An 11,931-nucleotide genomic window follows, 5' to 3' on the forward strand; every position below is an offset into this window, starting at 1 on the left:
ATGGTGCCCTCCAATACTGAAACATTGGATTTCCAATGTTTCACTTCCAATTTAATGAATGACAACACTCTCTTCTTAATCCAGATAATATTCTAAGACTGACCTCAAAACTGAGACAGACACTTAACTGGTATCTTTATATCCCTCCACACGGATGCTATATTAATAAGAGAAGACTAGCTTTATTATTCAGGAGTTACCACGAGCAGTTTTGCCTTTCAGTGTTACTGGTGTTTTTTGTATAGGAGATATGGAATGAGCACGAAGAACTAGAAATGAAGACCTTTTATTGCAAAATCAATAGCATTATCAAGGGTTGACAACATTGTATTACTTTGATACTAAAACAAAACATCTCATTTTCTAGGGCATACTCAAGTAATCCTGCTGTCCTTCTGCTTGAGGTCTTCAAGATCAGGTGGATGTTCCTCTACACAAAAGGGAAAAAAAACATACCAAACATCAGTATAACTAGATTTAGGGACATCTTTACATTTCTGCCAAATCAATACTCTTCCTGAAATATTCCATTATGGTCTAATGACCTCACTGACACTTCTTTATTTCACTGTCACGGTTAGCAGACTATAGTTTGGCATGCTCATGTGGAGTAAATAGCATTTCACTCTCAGATTACATTTATTTCATCAGTCAAATGCTCTTCAGCATTGAGGAAGAACGCCAAGACGTGGAGCTATGTGAACATGTCAGCTATAAAACACCCCTATTCATACAGAAGGACAGATTTCTCAGTACCTGTAAATGGATCCACATCTGAAAGCTGCAAACCTTACTTTGCTTTTCCACTTTTCCATGCAAGACAGTTTGCACACGGGATAAGGAACACTGAAATGGCAGAGGACTTAAACCTAGAACTGTAATATTGTCCATGGCTTGCTCTGCTGTCATTTAGCATCCTAGGACAGCAATCAAATTCTTGCAGACTCTCATTACTTCTCCCACAACAGAAATTGAAGGTGATCCCTGATAAACAGTGCCTTTTGACAAAGTCTACTGACTGGGAAGCAACAGGCATTTAGTACTGCATATGTTTGGTATTCTATACAGAACTGATATAAGATAACAATCCTAAACTGAAAGTACAAAAGAATACTCCAAGGTTAGCTTACCTTTTTTTTTTTGTTCTTATGGTTCTTAGAGTCTTCAAGTCAATCCTGTAAAAGGCCATAAGCATCTTCACTACGTGCTCTTTTCTTCCGCACAATTTGCTCTATTGCCTTGTTCGCCCTTCGTAAAGGATTGATACATGGACTGCAACATATTAAAAAAACAGCTGAAATTGGTTGACTTCCAAAGAAGGAAGTTAGAGAAGATCACCTGGAGCGGAGGAAAAGAAAAAAAAAATTAAAAAAAGGCAAAGCTACAGTTGATTTTAGGGGCCATCACAACATTTCATCACCAGAACACAGACAGGTTAAGGCTAGGAAAAGCATTTCAATAAGGTTTTCCCATCTCTTACACTTTCTTCATGAATTTCAGCTCACCTTCTGATTCATATAATGCAACCATGACCAGAAATTTCCCCAGTAACTAGTCAAACAAATTCTATGGCCTGTTTCCCACAGATGTACTTGGAATTCAGCAGGAAATGAAGACTTCCAGTTCTTACCCTATTTTAAAAATCTACGCAGTATTATTCAAATATAGCACTAGTTAAGTGCACCTGCATTTTCCTTACCTTTAGTGCCTTAACCTACCCATCATAGCACGTGGTTGTTAAGACTAACAAAACTGAGAGAAATAAGACAGGATATCACAGTTATGGACATAGCAAAAGCATCAGAGAACACAGCTCAAGAAAAGAGATATGGTGTTGGTAGCACACAAGAGAACTGTCAATTACCAGGGAAGGGGTGCATGTCGATTCTGCTTCCTGCATGAAAAATACCATTGGAAGGAGGCAAACACACAGTTCATCAGTGGGGATGTGGAAGTAATAAAGCCTCACTGACTCAGGAAATTACTGGTGCTGATCAAGCGTGGCAAGGGAGGAGTACTCAGCTCCCTCTATCCATTTTACAGGAATTCCATGCTTCGACATGTTCTTAGTCTGGCCATGGAATTACTTCTGCTGTCCTAGTCCTGGGCATCTCTTGAAAAACAGCCACTCCTGGCTACATAACACAAGTGCCTGCAAAAGCTTTCCCAGGCTAGTTGCCCAGGTTCGGTCTCCCTCTTTCTCTCTCTTTTTAAAAAATATAAATACAGACTCTTATGGGAAACCTTGGAATTTGCTCTAGAAGGGGCACAGTAGAACTAATCAATTATCCCAAATTTCATTAGCAAAAGCCCTCTTATTTTTTCATAACTCCAGAGAAGAATTTTTACTTTTGTGCACGTCCATTGCAGTAGTTTCGGCATTGTACGTAGGACCCTCTCAACAATGACCATACAAGGTTGAAAACAAAAGAATTTCCATCCAGAGAGAAGGTTTTAGGCTATTTAAGGAATACTTTTCAAAGCCATATCCTTTATCAACTGTCTCTAAAACTGGTAAAACTCAAAGTTACAATGTTAAAGGAGTGCTCCTTCCCTAGAACTCAAATATATGATGTTGGAAATTAAAACCATTTAGCATCTGGTTAATCACTGCATTAAAAAACAAAGCAAAAACCAAGTCATAGCAGAACAGCAATATTCCTGATTTTCACTGGCTATGAAAAAACACAGAAATGATCATTTAGACATTAATGTGAATTCTCTCAAAACGAACACATATTAATTCATTTTCCAGAAAATTTATGATAATTTCATGTTAATTCTTTGCCTCCTGTTTTCAGAGTCACTGATGACTCAGTGCAGCTATCTGTATGCTGAACATCAGCTGTTGAGCACAGTGTAAGATGTAATGTGGAGATTTTCACAGCAGGTTTTGTCTAAATGTGGAACTCCATAGCAAATAGCCATCTGCTAAGCAGCCACATTAGTAAAGTCTATGTGTGTGTACGTGCATGTATATGATCCCACATAGACTACTAATATCTTAGTAAAGCAAAAGTTTAACACTTAGGGGGGAAAAAAAAAAAAATCTTCAAAGACGACAATTCTGTCATATTAACCAAGCTATAGCATTAGCCATTCAATATGAACTACAACCTTAGAAAAATAAAGCACAGTTATGTTAATACATTCCATCTTTGTTTAATGATTTTGACATTGTGGAGCTTACATTTTCCCATTATCATAAGAACATATACACATGCCGAAACTCTTCACAATATCAAATGCTAAACTGCTTGCATAGCACTCACAGGCTGTAATGTACCCTATACATTAAAAAAAAGCAGCACTGCACATTAGAAGCATTTGAGATAATTAATTCGCGTTTCTCCCAAGCACACTCCCAGCCTGTCTCTCTTACTCTATTCAGGCCTACTACTGTGTTCTTTCCTTCTGTGTCTTACTGGGTAACTCTAGGTCTATCCCACACAGACACGTTTCTACTTGTTCTTCTTTACAAACTGCTTTTTCTCATTAATTTCTTCGCTATTATCTTTCAGATAATTCACTCCTGCTGGCACATGCCATTTCCTGTGCAGCAGTCAGTTGTTTACCATGGGCAGCGTCACTCTTTTGTAGAAGCGCCTTCGAAGGCAGTGGTAAAAGAACCATTTTTGTCTCCCTTCTCCCTTTGATTTTTTTGAGAGCTAACGCAACTGGCAGGAAGTTTTCTCGCTTGTTTCTGTTTAAACTTATGTTACAAAGTGAAATTAACTTTTCCTCCAAACTTTCCTTTTCTTTTTTACTGGTGTTCTAGGTTTTCTTTGCACTCAGGACACTGTGTCCTAAAAACCTGTCTGCATTGAACAGGATGGGCTGTGTGCAGTATTGCAGGCTGCCTGATAGCTTGATTTGCTCTTAGGTCTCATTTGCTCACAACTGGCAGTTGTTAGTGTTGCCTTCCTGCCAAAGCGGAGAAGAATGGAAATCAAGTGGCTTTAACACATAGGGATATATTAGCCTTTGGTGGGGAGCAGGGGCAGAAAGTGGGGGAAGATAACTGAGAGCCAAGGGAGCAGAAGCTGGGTCTTCCATACCTCAGCATATTGGCCCAGGAGAGGATCCCTGCTTCCTGCAGAGCTGAACTCAAGTTCAGGCACAACTGCTCAAGCTCCATTCAGGGCTTTATGTGCAGACTCATTTTCTAACCTGCAGGCCGTGGGCCTTCATGTTTTACATGCACCTTCCCAAGCAAGGGAAGTAAGATTAAAGTCCTTTATAACTGGGTCTTTAGAAAGAGTACTGGGGCATTAACAAACTTTTTTTCCTTAAGCCAAATTGACTGTTTTATGCAGCTTCAAAATAGAAGGACTCATTTTTTTAATGTTTGCACATTAGTTTCTTGCCTTTTTTTCCAATCTTTTCTCCTCTCACTGACTTCAAATATGTCAGTTGTCCATATTTTCTATGTTTAGTAGCAGTACATCATAAATTTGATCTGGTCATGCTCTAATGCTTACCTTCTCTGCAAACAGGCACAGCAACAGAATGGCAGACACCCCAAAATCAAAAATCCTCCTGCCACAACCACAAGCAGTCGAAATGTCAGTTGCATATCTGTAGAGTCAGCAAAAGTTTGCATTAGTTATGAATCATTCTGAGGTATATATTGGGATACAGATGACAGAGATCAGCCTCTGAGACATGTATGTATCTCAGCCAGCAACGCAATGGAAAAAAGTAGGTGTTAGAAATGAGCTCAGATAAGAAAGATCAAGTCTCAAATTTGACCTGGGTTTGAATACTCCAAGTGCTTGGTTGGTTAGTTTCAGAAGCAACTGGGGTTTGAGTGAGCCCAGGGCATGGGAAAAAAAAGGAGAAAAAAAAAAAAAATCAAACTCCTTTAGAAGCTTCTTTAAGAATAGAGGCAAACTCACGCAAATGAATGCTGTTTATCTATTTCAGTTCATAACTTCTGCAGCATTTTCTTAAAGCCTCATTTTATTCCTAGTGAAATTCAACACAGAACTCCCAGATAAGAACCATTCAAGTATGCAACCTGTGACCATCTTACAGAAATGCAAGTGCCATGAGTCTAATATCTGCTAAGTGCTTCTATTTTGTCAACAGATTGCTACGAGGCAAACAGCATGTGCTCCCAGGGCAGTAAGTGTATTTTCTTCGGACATATGTTGTACATCCAGTAGCATTCAAGTAGCTAATTAATCTATGAACAAATAATTCTGTAAAATAGTCAGCCCTTGATATTTATGTCCAAACAATAAAAGCTTAACTGGAATGAGGAATCAAGCAGTCACAGCTGAATAAGCATATTTAATTTTAACATTTGCTTGAGTGTGTGTCCTAAAAATGAGCAGAAGAGCTATAATATTCACTGTACAGCTTTTCTTCTCGCTATAGTGAAGTGTCTTTTATACATAATATAAAGGCCCAAGTGGGGAATGAATATTACTAAAACATTTTATTTCAGCAGTCTGTCCCTAACTAACAAACAGATTCTGACGGCCTCACGCGGAATGGCACTTTCTTCTATCAGAAGTTATCTAGCTTGTAGTAGTTACAGCTGCCCTAGTGCTGGAATGTGGAGCTGCTCAACTATCGGAAAAAATTCAAGGTTTGATCCTGACCTCTGCTTGCTTCTGAGCAAGCACAAACAAGCAGAAAGTGAATTCATGTTAGCTTACAAGTATTCCCTGGAGGTATCTGTATTAAGTCAGCTCTTCCTCAAAATTGGATATCATCTCTGAAATCAATGGAGGTATGCTGAATTATATCAGGAAGACCTAAACCATTAAGTTCTAGATTATGGTTTCTTTTTACTAACTTAACATCCATGTTTGGCAAGGTTGCCTGTGTCTGAGAACTCTTCCTGCTTAATTGTTGGTGAAAAAAAGGATACAATATAACAGGAATTGCTGTGTTAGAAAAAACATGGTAATATTTGGCTCTGTTCCTATTTAAGTCTATGAGTCTCCAAACATCGCTCTAATATCTTGACATAGTTCTTGACAGAAAATGGTGAGATATGTGTCTAGTGTCAGGGCATGAGGCAAAGGACACAAATTAAGATGCAAAATTCCATCTGAACATAAGAATTTTTGATGGTTTGTTTTGTTTTGTTTTTTCCTGTGAGGGTTCAAACCATAAACACTGGAGCAGGTTTCCCAGAGAGGTTGTGGAGTCTCTGTCCTTGGACATATTCAAAACTTGACTGGACACAGCCCTGGGAAACCTGTTGTAGCTGACCCTGCTTGAGCAGGGAGGATTGGACTATACGTTCTTGAGAGCTCTCTTCCAAACCCAATAATTCTGTGTCTAATAAAAAGCCTTTAACTTTTTTTCATTTTTCTGTTTGTTGAAGCAGCTTCTCCATGAAAAGCAACAACTGTTTCTACAAAGCTGGACAAACAGGAAATAAGTTATGACTAAAATTAAGATTTGATTCAACCCTTTCAGTAAAGGGGAGATTACCACAGAGTTATGTGCAAAGGTAGGATGTACAAAAATAATTTTCTGCATTCTTTCATATGTGACAGAAAATAAAAATCGTGCACACCAAGGCTATGCTCAAAAAAAAAAAAGGTTAAATATTACGTTAAGGTTAGAATTTGAGAACACAGAACCACAGAAATTTTGGTTGTAAGAGACTTCTGCACATAATGTAGACCAACCTTCTTCCTGAAGCAAGGCTACCACCAACATGAGGTCAAGTAAGTTCTGTCTTTGTCTAGCCGAGTCTTGAAAACCTCCAAGGATGGTGACTCCACCACCTTTCTGATGACTTGTTCTAGAGTTGCACTACTTTCCTAATGAATATTTTTCCCCTAATGTCTGAGTTAAATTTCCCAGGCATCAATTAGTTGCAATTCCCACTTGTTACATCATCTGGTTCTACCAAGAAGAATTTGTGGCTCCCTCATCTTAGTAACTGCCCTTCTAAACAGGCTTCAGGAGCTATTAAAGAACCAATCAGCCTCCTCTTCACCAGATTAAATACATCCAGTTCCTTTACCTTTTTTTCATAGCACTTTCACAGGGTCACTACTACTTTGGATTAAATCCCCCTTTCCACAAATAAAGCCTTCAGTCCATTCTTTGTACTAACATATATGACTATGTTTATTTGTATCACATCACTTGTTCTTTGCTTGTGCTGGGGTTGACCAAGATATCCAGACAATTCTTTATCATTGAATTGTTTTCTGTATTAATATATATATATATATGCAGAAATAAATGCAAGCTTACACTTACTTTGAAAAGAGTGGTGACCTGAAAAACTGAAGGAAGAAACAGAAATGAAAATCGCATTGTCTGAGCAGAAGCAGCATTTGGCTATGAGGCAGTCATCTACAGCAGTATACTTACTGTCTTTAAATGGCATGTAACATTTCAGTTCATGGCTGGTTTGGGAAGGACAACATTTATTTTCCAAGCATTCAGTTGTGTTAAGGCCCTCTCCTACATGACAAGGAGTTAAGGTTTGTTCGTCTTTGTGACTGCATGCTTTAAAAAAAAAAAAAGAAATAATATGTAAGATCTCTATTCTAGGAGCAATGCTCAAGTAGAAGGAAGTTATCATTTTGGTGTCCCTAGGATGTTTTGATAGGGTAAGTCTGCCAGAAAACAGTATCATTGACTTTCATGTATATTCTTTCCTCAAAACTAATCAATCTTTATATTAAAATTAACAGAAAAGCTAAAATCATGTCATACAAAATCTTAAGTAATTTGCTTTGTTTTGGTAAGATTTACAAAAGCGAATCTAAACACCATTGTGCCACTGTTTTGTACTTAGGTTTGTAAAGTAAGTGGGAAAGACAAACTAAATTTTCTGATTAGACTTTCTAATTAAAAAAAGAAAACAGAAATTTAAGACTTTTTTTTTTTCTTTTTTGAAGGGACCAGCAAAGAATATATTGCAACCAACCATCTCTCTGTTTGGCACTAATTGCATTTTTCTACAAGCAGATGAAAATCAGCTGATAGGAACAAAACCCCAAGATATCCAATCCAGTTATTGAACAAAATATTTAAGCAATTAAAAAAAATTGCTATTTAATAACAGATTTAATGATAATCATGAGGTCCTCTGTGGGAAGGGCTTAAATGTATAAGATAGTTATAAATAGTACAGGTCTCTATATATTTAATTCCTGTGACACTTGGTATCGCATCCCTTGCGTGACACATTCATGGCAGCTGCAAAGCATCCTTTGGTTCCAGCAACACTCCCAAGACTGGCTGCGTTGTCCGTCTTGTGTTTATCAGAGACATTACTGGTAGCCAAATTCAGTTTATTAAATGGGGGATCAGGCACTTCAGGAGACCTCTGTGTTTACCTAGGGCTGGGTGGTAGTAATAGCTGTGGACGTACACTGATATTAAGGTAATGCAGAAACATACTAAGTGAAAAGTGCTATTTCTGTTTCTCCTTTCTTTGTCTGTGATCCAATTACGGAACCAGGCTTGTGATTTTTGTATATGCCAAGCCCTTTCTGTATTCATAGATATTATCTTTCTTATTGATATTAGCAAATTAGCATTGCTATTTCCTTCTCAGTAATTTTATGAAATAAGGTAGGTCTTCTCATTTAACTTCAGCAGTCCAAAAGGCGAGTGGTTCAGTCTAAGCTAAAGGCCCTGGAGCCTTCCCTGGCCAGCAGAAGTAGGAGACACACTACTATGGGGCAAAATCCTTCTCTCACTTAGGATGTACCAAATTGCTCTTTTCTTCCTAAGCATACATGGGAAGACTAGAAAACTAGTTCAGACAGACACAACAAAGCTAGGCAAGGTGGATCCTGCGCCGAACTGCTCAGAATTTCTAGCACAATCACATCACTGGCAATGAAGGGTTTTGTAGGTAGGAGGGTAGTAACACGGTGGAAGGAAATTTCTGATTGTTCCAAAGGGGCATTTAACAATACCGTTTCAAAGAGACCTAATGAGTATTACAGTATCAGGCTGAGGGTTTCAAATACACTAAATGCTGACAGGTAGGGGTGGGAGGGTGGACTGGCAGAAGAAGGGGAAAGGGAGGAGAGAAACAATGCTGCAGTGATGAAATGACACTTACTCACTGGCCTGAAGAAGCTTACGAGATGTTCATATGCCTCTTTCAGTTTCACGTTCAGTTTGCTGGGTGCCACTTCACTTTTTTCTAAAGCATGCCGAGTTGGTTGTGCAAAACCTGAAAGCTCATAATGATTAGCTCATTACCATCAAAATATCCGTAATTCATTAAACGCAATGACATTTTCATACTGATTATCTTTCATTATGAAGGCATTTATAGTCATTGTGAATTGTGACTACTGATGGCTAGCAAGGTTAAGCATAGATGTCTTTCTGTTGCATTCACTTATATTCAAATTGCTTCATGAACCACAATGAGTAAAGAACTAAAGCTGTAACATTTAAATTAAAGAATCCATTCAGGTGGAAATTGTCAAGATAAAAAGCCCTACTGTTCACCTATAAGGTGCAGGTTACATGAAAACCCTGTATCTATAGATGAATTTCTCTTATGTATGCAAGCAGAACTTTTGGCCTTTGTTTTAGATAAAGTTCAGACCCCAACTGAAACACAGAAGCGTGGTGAAAGGCAGCTTTATCAGATACAACCAAACATGCATCTATCCCAACATCTTGTTTCAGACAGTGACCTACAGCAGTTGTGTAGAAAAGAGCAAAACATCCCTGAATATAGAGGTACTGGAGTATTTTCCCAAACCCTAGTGATTGATGGCTCTGGGACTTCTCGATCAGCTTTCACGTATACTACTCTGAAAAATGTGGCATCAGTAAACCTTCCTGCCTCACTACATCAAAAGATTAAACCAAAAGTGCAAATCACAGTGGGACTCCACTGGCAATCAACCACTCCACGGGGGTGGGGGTGGGGGGGTGGGGGAAGAAAACCAGTATTCCTACTTGCTTGCCTTTTTTCTCTCCATATGAGAAACTTACACCATCACAACTTTAATAGCTTTCAGTGATGGAGTTTATTGAAAGCCATTTCATGGTTTTATAGTTTATTATGAACAGAAGCGAGATCATGGCCTAGCCAAAAACTAAGGTATTGAACAACTTGAGTCTTTCGGATGATTCTTCAGCTAGCAGGACCAGGAGCATAAATTCTCTATTTGTCCTGGGGCACAACTTGCCTCTTCTGTGCCATACAAAACTCCCTTGGGAAAAAGAAGCATCCGAGTAGGGAGAACTGAACATATGTCAAAATAGAGAATCTGAAACTAGCATATAACAGAAACGTGACCAGCAAAGTTCACACCAATGGTCATGGCATGGTGCCCCTCCCCAGCAGTAACCAAGGCAGAAGAACAGAAAATTCTAAAGATTTTGTAATAATTTCACAGGAATTTCATGAGATGAGGTATCTGACAATCAGTTTGGTAAGAATGATCTGAAAATACAACCATGGTTGTCCTATACATTACTCTCTCATATGAGAGTTTAAAAAGGCACAAGCCATATACATAGGCTTAATGAGCACTACCGATATAAGCTGCATTACGTACTTACAAATCACATTTATGTATGTTAGAGCTCGCACACACACACTCTGGAAAAATGTGGGTTTGGTGGGTTTTTTTTTTTGAGACAGAACAATTTCCCCATCTAGATTTTGCAGAAGCATTTTACAATGACACTTGCAGCAACCGACAAGCCCTGAAACGGTAGTCTCTGAAGTCTGGTTTCTCAATGCATAAAGGATCAAATGCAAGCTTAATGTGTGGGCTGATCCTTTACACACGTCAGGTGACCAACTTCAACTTCTGGTGCGAGTGCAAGTTATCAGCCAAAAATCTTTGCGAACTCTTTTGAGCCACCTGCTGTAGTAAGCAAATACATCAAATCTCAACAGATAAAACACCTTTAACTGTATGCTGGAAAAAACAGTCAAATGGGGAAAAAAATAGAAGAATCTATAATCAAAGGTAAAATAAAAGCAAGATAGATTGCCAGGGATGAAAGAAGCAGCACGTGTTTCTCATACAGATGCACAAAGAGGGAAATGGGAACTATAGTTGGGGGAAAAAAACCCCATATTTTGCTGTATTTAAGTATTAAGACTCATCAATCCCATCTGGAGTAATTAACAGTTTGTAATATTTTTCAGTATTTTTCAATCATTACCAAGACAACAAAATTGTAAACTTCTTGCTAGTACAAATACTTGCTGCTTCTATGAAAATGCTTTTCTCCTTGCAATACTCACTTGAATTGATGCTATGAAGCAGTATCAGTACCACATAGTTCCACGCTAGATGGGTGCCAATTAGCAGCATTACTACAATAAAACCAACAGTAATAACAGGTATGTGGTTATGCATTCAAAATGGATTGATCTTAACTTCATATTTATGGATTAGAACAAACACAATAGCAGACTGCTTGCTGCACAGAGCAGGACTGCCTTTTTTTTTGCAATAAGGAGAAGGCCAAACCCAGTAAAAACTCTTTTTGCAGTAAGTGATTTTGAAGAAATTACTCATTTAAAGATGTTAAAGGGAGGCATCCTGTTAACAGACACGAGCCAAAAATGATCTCTCTGAAGTGCCCCAGAGCTGGACACTTGACACCTTAAAAAGATCACTTTTAGCTAAACATTTTAATCCAGGTTTAATGAACAGGGATCAGGACCGAAGAACTAAAAATTATTGGAAGCTTACAATTGAATCCTAGTATAGCTCATTGAATTCTTCAGTCTTTTCAAAATCAGAGGGTATGAGATGCTTTGGATAAAAACATTTAAAAGGTTGTTCAAAATGTATTATGAATAAAAATACTTTTAGAAATCCCCAAGTCATTTATAGTAATTTAACAGCAGGTTTAAGCTGGGTTTTTTACCTCCAACCAACCCCTGAAGATTGCTTTGCCAGATGCTGTATTTCACTTTGCCTGCTGCTCCTGTTGTTACCTAAA

At 38.3% G+C, this 11,931-nt stretch overlaps 1 long non-coding RNA gene across 2 annotated transcripts; it reads right to left on the reverse strand.

The window, feature by feature from the left end:
* Positions 1-317: 317 nt before the first annotated feature.
* On the reverse strand, positions 318-9,664 carry LOC148056693 (uncharacterized). Of its 2 annotated transcripts, none has more exons than XR_015702701.1 (5): positions 9,062-9,664; positions 7,351-7,488; positions 4,482-4,578; positions 1,131-1,272; positions 318-430 (listed from the first exon to the last, which is right to left on the reverse strand). It is a non-coding gene; the product is annotated as an uncharacterized LOC148056693 (long non-coding RNA). The 2 variants fall into 2 exon arrangements; XR_015702700.1 differs by having other exon boundaries at positions 1,131-1,338.
* Positions 9,665-11,931: the final 2,267 nt, after the last annotated feature.

The sequence above is a fragment of the Nipponia nippon genome, unplaced genomic scaffold (assembly GCF_047370975.1).
Source record: "Nipponia nippon isolate SJK-2023a ecotype South Korea unplaced genomic scaffold, ASM4737097v1 scaffold_12, whole genome shotgun sequence".
Classification (NCBI taxonomy): Eukaryota; Metazoa; Chordata; class Aves; order Pelecaniformes; family Threskiornithidae; genus Nipponia; species Nipponia nippon.